This window comes from Canis lupus, chromosome 1 (genome assembly GCF_003254725.2).
Source record: "Canis lupus dingo isolate Sandy chromosome 1, ASM325472v2, whole genome shotgun sequence".
Lineage (NCBI taxonomy): Eukaryota > Metazoa > Chordata > Mammalia > Carnivora > Canidae > Canis > Canis lupus.
The window spans coordinates 68,903,844-68,911,122 of NC_064243.1; the positions used below are offsets into that span (position 1 = coordinate 68,903,844).

Genomic DNA, 7,279 nt, shown 5'->3' on the forward strand with positions numbered 1-7,279 from the left:
AAATTTCTTCCTGTTCAATAATACACTTCTTGATAACATCATCATGTGCCGATGTTTTGGCAAGGCTTTCACAAGCAAAGCAATTTTTGTCAAAGCCACAATCAAAACCCCAAAGATTGTAATAATCTAGAGTCACCAGACTCTCAAAAGATGAAGAATCACAGCCAAAGGGGGGAAAAATAGGAAAAAATGCTGGAGAGGAGGACTTTCATCATGAAACCTTCCTGCCTGTGCTGGAAGAGTCATTCAACACCCCCTACAGCTGAGCTAGTAAAAAGTTGCTCCATATATGAAAATGTAATGATTCACTAGGAAACTTCCTGACACACAGAGAACAAAACTTGATAGTAATTCTTAAAAAAAAAAAAAATATTTGAGAGAGAGAGAGAGAGCAGAGGGGAGTGTGGGTAGGGGGTGGGGGGAGGGAGAGAACCTCCAGCCTACTCCCACTCAGCACAGAGCCTGCTGTGGGGCTCGATCTCACGACCCTGAGATCACAAGGGTTGATTCACTCAACGGACTGAACCACCCCTGTAACTTGTTAATAATTATTAAATGGTCTAGAAAAAAAAACAAAAATCAAGGTTTGGGGCTCATATGCCTTTATAAAAGTGTTTGCTGCTCTTTGTTTGATCATGATTAATTTGGCCAGAAATGATGAGATTGCAACCTCTCCTGTTAGCCCTCCTGGTATTAATCATCTCCAAGGTGATTCAGTTTCCATGGCAACTGTAATATTTATTTTTGCATTACAGCACTGGTTGGGCTCTAATGGTTGGGAGGGCAGAGTCATCCTGAAATGTTCAGTCTCAGTCATCAATTTCTCATTGCTGATGTTAGAAAACTGGCTCATCACTTCCAGGTATTAATATTAATCTGTATTCAGGCAATTCAAGTACAAGGGTGTCCTGAGCATATCCTGTCCGTTGGTTCCCAGTTACCAGGCTTGAAGGCCCAAAGGGTTTTTACTGAGTAAAGGAGCTCCTGGTGTTTGCGTCCAAATTTTCATGATAATTTTAAACATACATAACATATTACCATATTTATATGCAAATAGACTGAGGAGGTCTAGCTATAATTCCTTCAAGGAAAAAGAAAATAAATATTAAATATGACTTTATGTATTCTCCAAAACAGAGATCTCAATCGAGACCGGCTGACAATGAATTAAAGTTTCTGAATTTCATTAAAATTAAGTGTATTCAAGGGTGAATTGCAAATGAGGAGAGGTCTCAGATATTTCCTGTCTTCATTCAGAGCAATGAATATTGTACCAGATGTAAGATTTTCCTAGACAGGCTCCCGAACAATGGAGGGGAGCGGGTTTCTGTCTTGGTACATTTGAATGTGGAAGGAAGCTTTCTCTGAAATATGGCCTGAGGCAAAATCACAAATTCTTGGTATTTTGAATTATTAGTGTCTGTATCCCTGTCACGTGTCTTCAAGTACTTTCCATCCTGCGTGTCTTCTAAAATATCCAGGCAACCAGGCAGCCCGGGGGGTCCAGCGGGTGAGCACCTGCCTGCAGCCCAGGGCGCGACCCCGGGTCCTGGGATCGAGTCCCGCATCGGGTCCCCACAGGAAGCCTGCTTCTCCCTCGGCCTGGGTCTCTGCCTCTCTCTCTGTGTCTCATGGATAAATATATAAAATCTTAAAATAAAATAATAAAATAAAATAAAATAAAATAAAATAAAATAAAATAAAATAAAATAAAATATCCAATCAACCTATTGGGTCAATCCATCTTAAAACCCTTGCTCTCTGGGACGTGTAAGACAATCATGTGCTAGGCGGGCACGTAGGCTCTTCATCCCGCCCCGAAGCTGGCTCCCCGGCCTCCCCGCTGCGGGTCAGGACGTGCTGCCCGCCTAGCAAGCTGCCCCTCGGTCCCCGGGCTGGGAGCGGGGTGAGAGGGGTGGAGTGGGCACGCGTAGGGACAGCAGTGCCCTGGGCAGCGAGGCCCTGGTGTGGGTGCCCAGGAGCCCCGCATCGGCCCCGCATTGAGCCCCACATTGAGCCCCGCATTGGCCCCGCATCCAGCCCTGCATCGGCCCTGCATCCAGCCCCACATCCAGCCCCGCATCCAGCCCTGCATCGGCCCCGCATCCAGCTCTGCATTGGCCCCGCATCCAGCCCCACATCGGCCCCGCATCCAGCCCCGCATCCAGCCCTGCATCCAGCCCCGCATCGACCCCACATCCAGCCCCGCATCCAGCTCTGCATCCGGCTCCGCATCCGGCCCCGCATCGGCCCTTCATCCAGCCCTGCATCCAGCCCCACATCCAGCCCCGCATTCAGCCCCGCATCGGCCCCGCATCCAGCCCTGCACCCAGCCCGGCATCCAGCCCCGCATCCAGCCCAGCATCGCAGTGCCTCGGGTGGGCGGGTGCGTCGCGGGTGGAGCAGAAGGAAGCAGCAGGTGGCCCGCATGAGCACTGGCGCGGCCAGTGCAGGCCAACGGCTCCAAGGACCACCCGGCCTCCTGGGGGATGTGTCCGCGGGACCCCGGGGACCTGAGCTGCAGATGGCAGGTAGCACAGGGCTGGTGCCGCAGGGGCCCCGCTGTCATGGCCTGAGGTCCACCCCCGAGGCGCCGTGCCAGTGAGAAGCCCGGGGACAGCATGGGAACCACCATGGTCGCCTTCTCTGCCCACCCGCGTCCCGCACGGCGCTGCCCACCCTCCCGGGGCCTCTGCGCGCTCAGGCCTCGTGCTCCCACGGCCGTGGACGGGGGTGTTGACGTCGTTCTCCCCCATCCCGTGCATGCTGGCGTGGGTGGGCACAGGTGCACCTGAGGGCAGGGACGCAGGTGCACCCGAGGGCAGGGACGCAGGTGCAACGAGGGCAGGGACGCAAGTGCAACAAGGGCAGGGACACAGGTGCACCCCACAGCAGGGACGGAGGGCGCAGGTGGCCGTGGGGCAGAGGGAGGAACAGGCTTGCACGAAGGCCCCGGGACAAGTGCGCCCTGTCCCGCCCCTGGGCACCCTGTCCACCGCACTGCACTCCCTGTCCTGCGCCCCTGGGACAGTCTGCTCATCAACTCCGCCACCTGTGGGCGGGCACATGCCTCGCTGCTGTGGCCACGAACCCACGTGCTGCACCTACTCAGAGCCATGTCCTTGTCTTTTCTTTCTTTCTTTTTTTTTTTTTTTTTAAGATTTATGTTTTTTGGGGGGGTTGAGCATGCATAGTGGAGGGGGAGGGAGAAGCAGACCCTCTTCTGCGCGGAGGTTGACCTGGGCCCAGATCAAGGGCCGGATGATTCCCAGCTGAGCCCCTGGCCCCCCAAGCCCTTTCCGGAGAGCACATTAACTGCTGGATCCCAGAAGCCTGTGAACCCGGGTCCCTGGAGGGCGACTCCCAAGGCGAAGTCCTGGGAAGGTCTGGGCCGCCCACGGTGAGCTCATGGGGCGCCTGCTTCTCCTTCGCCCTGCTCATGCTCTCTCTTTTTTCTCTCTCTTTGTCTTGTTCTGTCTCAAATAAATAAAATCTTAAAAAAAAAGGGGGGGGGAGGGGACCCGGAGCAGGCTGGGTTCTCATCTGTCGTTCGGCTCGCGTCCCTTCCCTGGCACCGTGGACTCAGTGCCCAGGGGTGCAGGAGCGCCCAGGCCAGCGTGCGGCCAAGGCTATAGTAAAGAAGGGGCAGCGGCCAAGGAGTCGGGGCCCGGCGGCATCTCAGAGCTCCTGGCCACCGTAACAGGCCGGAGCCTGCGCGTGGGGAAAACAAGGTCCTGATGCGCTCAGGCTGTGACCATCCATTGCTGTGGCCCAACATAGTTGCACGTGAACCGCGTTGGAACCGGGCCCTCGCTGGCCTGGCTGCCAAGTGGGCAAAGTGGACGAACACGTGAGGATCTCGAGGCCGCAGCTGCAGGGACACAGCGAGGCCGGAGCAGGTGCCGTGGGGAGCGTGTAAGGTGCAGCCACGAGCACGCAGGCCACACACTCAGCAGGTGAAAAGAGCAGGAACGCGGGAGGAGCACGTGCTTTTGAATTTGTCGGTTAAAAGCAAGTGCAGGTTTAGAGTCCCAACAGCACCGGTATCTCCGGGGCCCCGCGGCCTGCAGCGTGGTGACTCGGCCCACGGGGAAGCCTGGATTCCTAGCACTTCTCACCCTTACCCAGAGATGTCCACACTGCCGGCCTCGGAGCCCACCTACTTGGAACAGCAAGCTGCAGGTGTGCTGCGGTGCCCGGCGAGGGATGCCGGGCTGGACCACTGCCTGCAGACATCGTCGGGGAGCCCAGTGTCAGCCCAGGAGACAAGGGGGTCAAGGTCAGGAAGAGGCCAAGGAGGAGGGGGTCATGGGCGGAGGAGCTGGGCCCCCCCAAGAAGCCGAGGCGGTCGCGATTGTTCCAGGAGCCCCAGGAAGCAGACACCAGGACACACCTGGGTTAGGGCTCCCCTCCCGGGACAGATGTGCGACCGTGGGTCCTTCCCTGGCCCAGCACACGGGCGACGCGGTCCCTAAGTATCCACCTGACGTCCTCCAGGTGCTGGCTGCCCTGGTGAGCCCGGGGCGGGGAGACGTGTGCGCGTGTGCCCGCGGGAGGGGCACAGACCACACGGGAGGGTGGCATCCCCCTGGGGTGCACTTCGCCCCAGGCCGTCGTGCTCCCACACAGAGGGCCCAGTGTGGCGGGTGAGGTTGAGCCACGATGGGGCGGGGGGCGAGGGGGTGGGTGTGGGTGGCTTGGGCTGCAGGGGTGCTGTTGGCAGAGGCTCCCGGCCCGCTGCCTTCGGGGGCTAGGGGCAGGGTCAGAAGTGGTCACCTCCGTGCACCCGCGCAGGGCGGGGGTGGGGGGACACCCGAGGGTCCCCGAGGAGCCGCTGGGTCTCCGGGAGCCCGAGGCACTGTCGCGACGTCCCGGACCTGTGAGGGGCAGCTCCGCTGTGCAGGTGATTCTGCAGCACCAACAGCACCAGGGGCTCGAGGGCGTGCGCCTCCTGACCTGTGTGGCTGCGGGGTGGCTGGAAGCGGAGCCAGAGCCTCTGAACCAGAAGCCCGGGCGTGTCCCCGACCTCCAGCGACAGCAACGCCAGGTACCAGGGGCCGGGCTTCTCTCCAAGGCTCAAACTGCGCCGAGCTTCCCACCCCGGCGGAGAGCCACCTGCCCTGGCAGCAGCCGCGCCCATGGGTGCTGCCCCCGCCGCTGGCCCCAAGGTGATGCCCCGGCTTCTTCCCGCGCGCTGGCCTGGCGGGCAGCCCCTCCCCGCCCCTCCCACTCACCCGCCCCTCCCCGCCCCTGCAGCACGGTCACCCCGGCCAGGTGACACAGGGTCACACAGGGACGCGCTGCCTGCACCACGGGTCACTCCTGAACAGCATCCTGGCTCGCGCCCCGGTGCCCACTTGTCCAGCCGCCGCCCTCCCGGCCTCGTGGACCACAACGACCGTGACTGGGGTGGATCCAGACGGGCCCACGGAGCCAAAGGCCCCGCTCCAGACGCCCGCTTACTTCTAGACACGTCCCTGCCTCCGCGCGTGGAGGAGCTGCGCCCCAGGACCCAGGAGGAACCCCAAGCCCCAAGCAGGTGGCCCGATTCAGCAGGAGGGGTGCAAAGTCCAGGCGCCCTGGAGGGTGCAGCTCTGGAGAGTGCAGGGAGCCGTGCAGCCAGGGCGGCTCTCGCGGCCCAGCAAAGCCAGTGAAGGCCCGAGCCAAGCCGGGATGGACTAAGACCAGGCCATCCCCCGGCGACAGGTAACAGAAGCCATGCCACACTGTCTCCCCTGTGCCTTGGGACCCTGGCTTCCTTCCCCACTGGCATCGCGGTCAAGGCCTGGACACCTGCTGGCCTCACCTCACCTCCTGCCCTCCTGGCTTCACAGGCACAGCACGAGGGCCTTGCCTCCCTGTTCTGTGTTTTGCGACCACTGCCCTACTCGGTAACCTCCGCGGGTCCATCCTGCCTCCGGTCCTACTGGCCTCCGGGTCCCCCTGCGTCATCACACTCACCCCTGTAGCACCAGGGGCACAGCTTACAGCTCCATAAGAACATACTCCAAACATCATCTTAATGTCATCATCTCTTAAAGTAAGCCCCGGGGATACAGATCGTGCCGCCAGTGGGCCCTGGGGTGGCACGGGTGGTTGAGCCCATGGGTGTGACTCTCGGTTTCGGCTCAGGTCATGCTCTTGGGGTCGTGGACCCAAGCCCTGAGTTGGGCTCCTTGCTCAGTGAGGGAGCCCGGCTTGAGGGGCCGCTGCCCCTCACCCCTACACCTATAGGCTTGCACACACTCTCTCACTGTCTCTCAAATAAATAATTTTTATAAAAATAAAGAAAATAAGTTGTGCTGCCAGCAAGCACTGTCCCCCAGAGCCCCGTACCACTCTCGGGAGGGCTGCTGGGGTGACAGCCGATGTCCCCCAGCCATATCCCCAGCGCACCAGCCATGGCCCGTGGGGCTCGCAGCTTGTCGCTGCAGGTGGACCAGGTGGGGGACTGTGGGCTTGAGGAGCACTCAGCTGGGAGGAGCTGCCCAAGATTTCCAATCCCTGCAGCGACATGGCCTCCTCATTGCCCCTTCACCCGGGCACCGATGAGCTCTCTTCCCCGGCATGTCCCGACACGTCCCCTGTTGTCCAGAGATCTCAAACTGGGGCCGTTCTTCTTCGTCAAAGGCCCACATGATCTTTTGAAAATGCACATCTGACCACACCCCCGTGTGTCTTTAAACTGCTCAGGGCCTTTATGCTCTTGTTTCATAGAGACCACATCTTTCCTGCGGCCCAGGAGCCCCTGCCTGCCCGCTCCGTCCGCCTCCCCAACTCCTTTACCCTCTGCTTCTTCCACCTGCTAAAAGCTATTGAAGACGGCACCTTGGGTGACACTGTCACGCTCTGCAGTGGGTGGCCTCGTTCCCACTGGTCCAGAGAATTGTAAAGCGAGGCGGAGAGCAAGAAGCGTTTATAGGGTGAGAGGAAGGAACGAGGAAAAGAAACAAATAGAAAATGAATGAGACATGAGGAGGGAAGTTGAGAGTCCTGCCCGACTTGGCGCTCGGGCGCTGGCCGGCCAGCGGGTGGGTGCAGGGGGACAGGCAGGGACACAGCGGTCATCTGAGTTCCAGCTTGCTACTGGCAGCCTCGGGGGAGCGGCTTGGCCCGGCCTGGAAGCCTACGTCCTGCGGCCTCATTGCGGCTCCCCGGCACCTGGCTCCCAAGCCCTGTGAGCCCTGTAAGCCTTGTTGAGATGGCGAGGAAGCCTTCGGCGGGACCCTTGCCGGGACACAGAGATGGGGCTCCAGTGCCACCAGGGCGAGGACGAGGG

General features: G+C 59.6%; 1 long non-coding RNA gene across 1 annotated transcript; it reads left to right on the forward strand.

Annotated features, from left to right (window-relative positions):
- The first annotated feature begins 752 nt into the window (after positions 1-752).
- LOC125755243 (uncharacterized) lies at positions 753-1,702 on the forward strand. Its single transcript, XR_007411148.1, has 2 exons — positions 753-862; positions 1,418-1,702. It is a non-coding gene; the product is annotated as an uncharacterized LOC125755243 (long non-coding RNA).
- Positions 1,703-7,279: the final 5,577 nt, after the last annotated feature.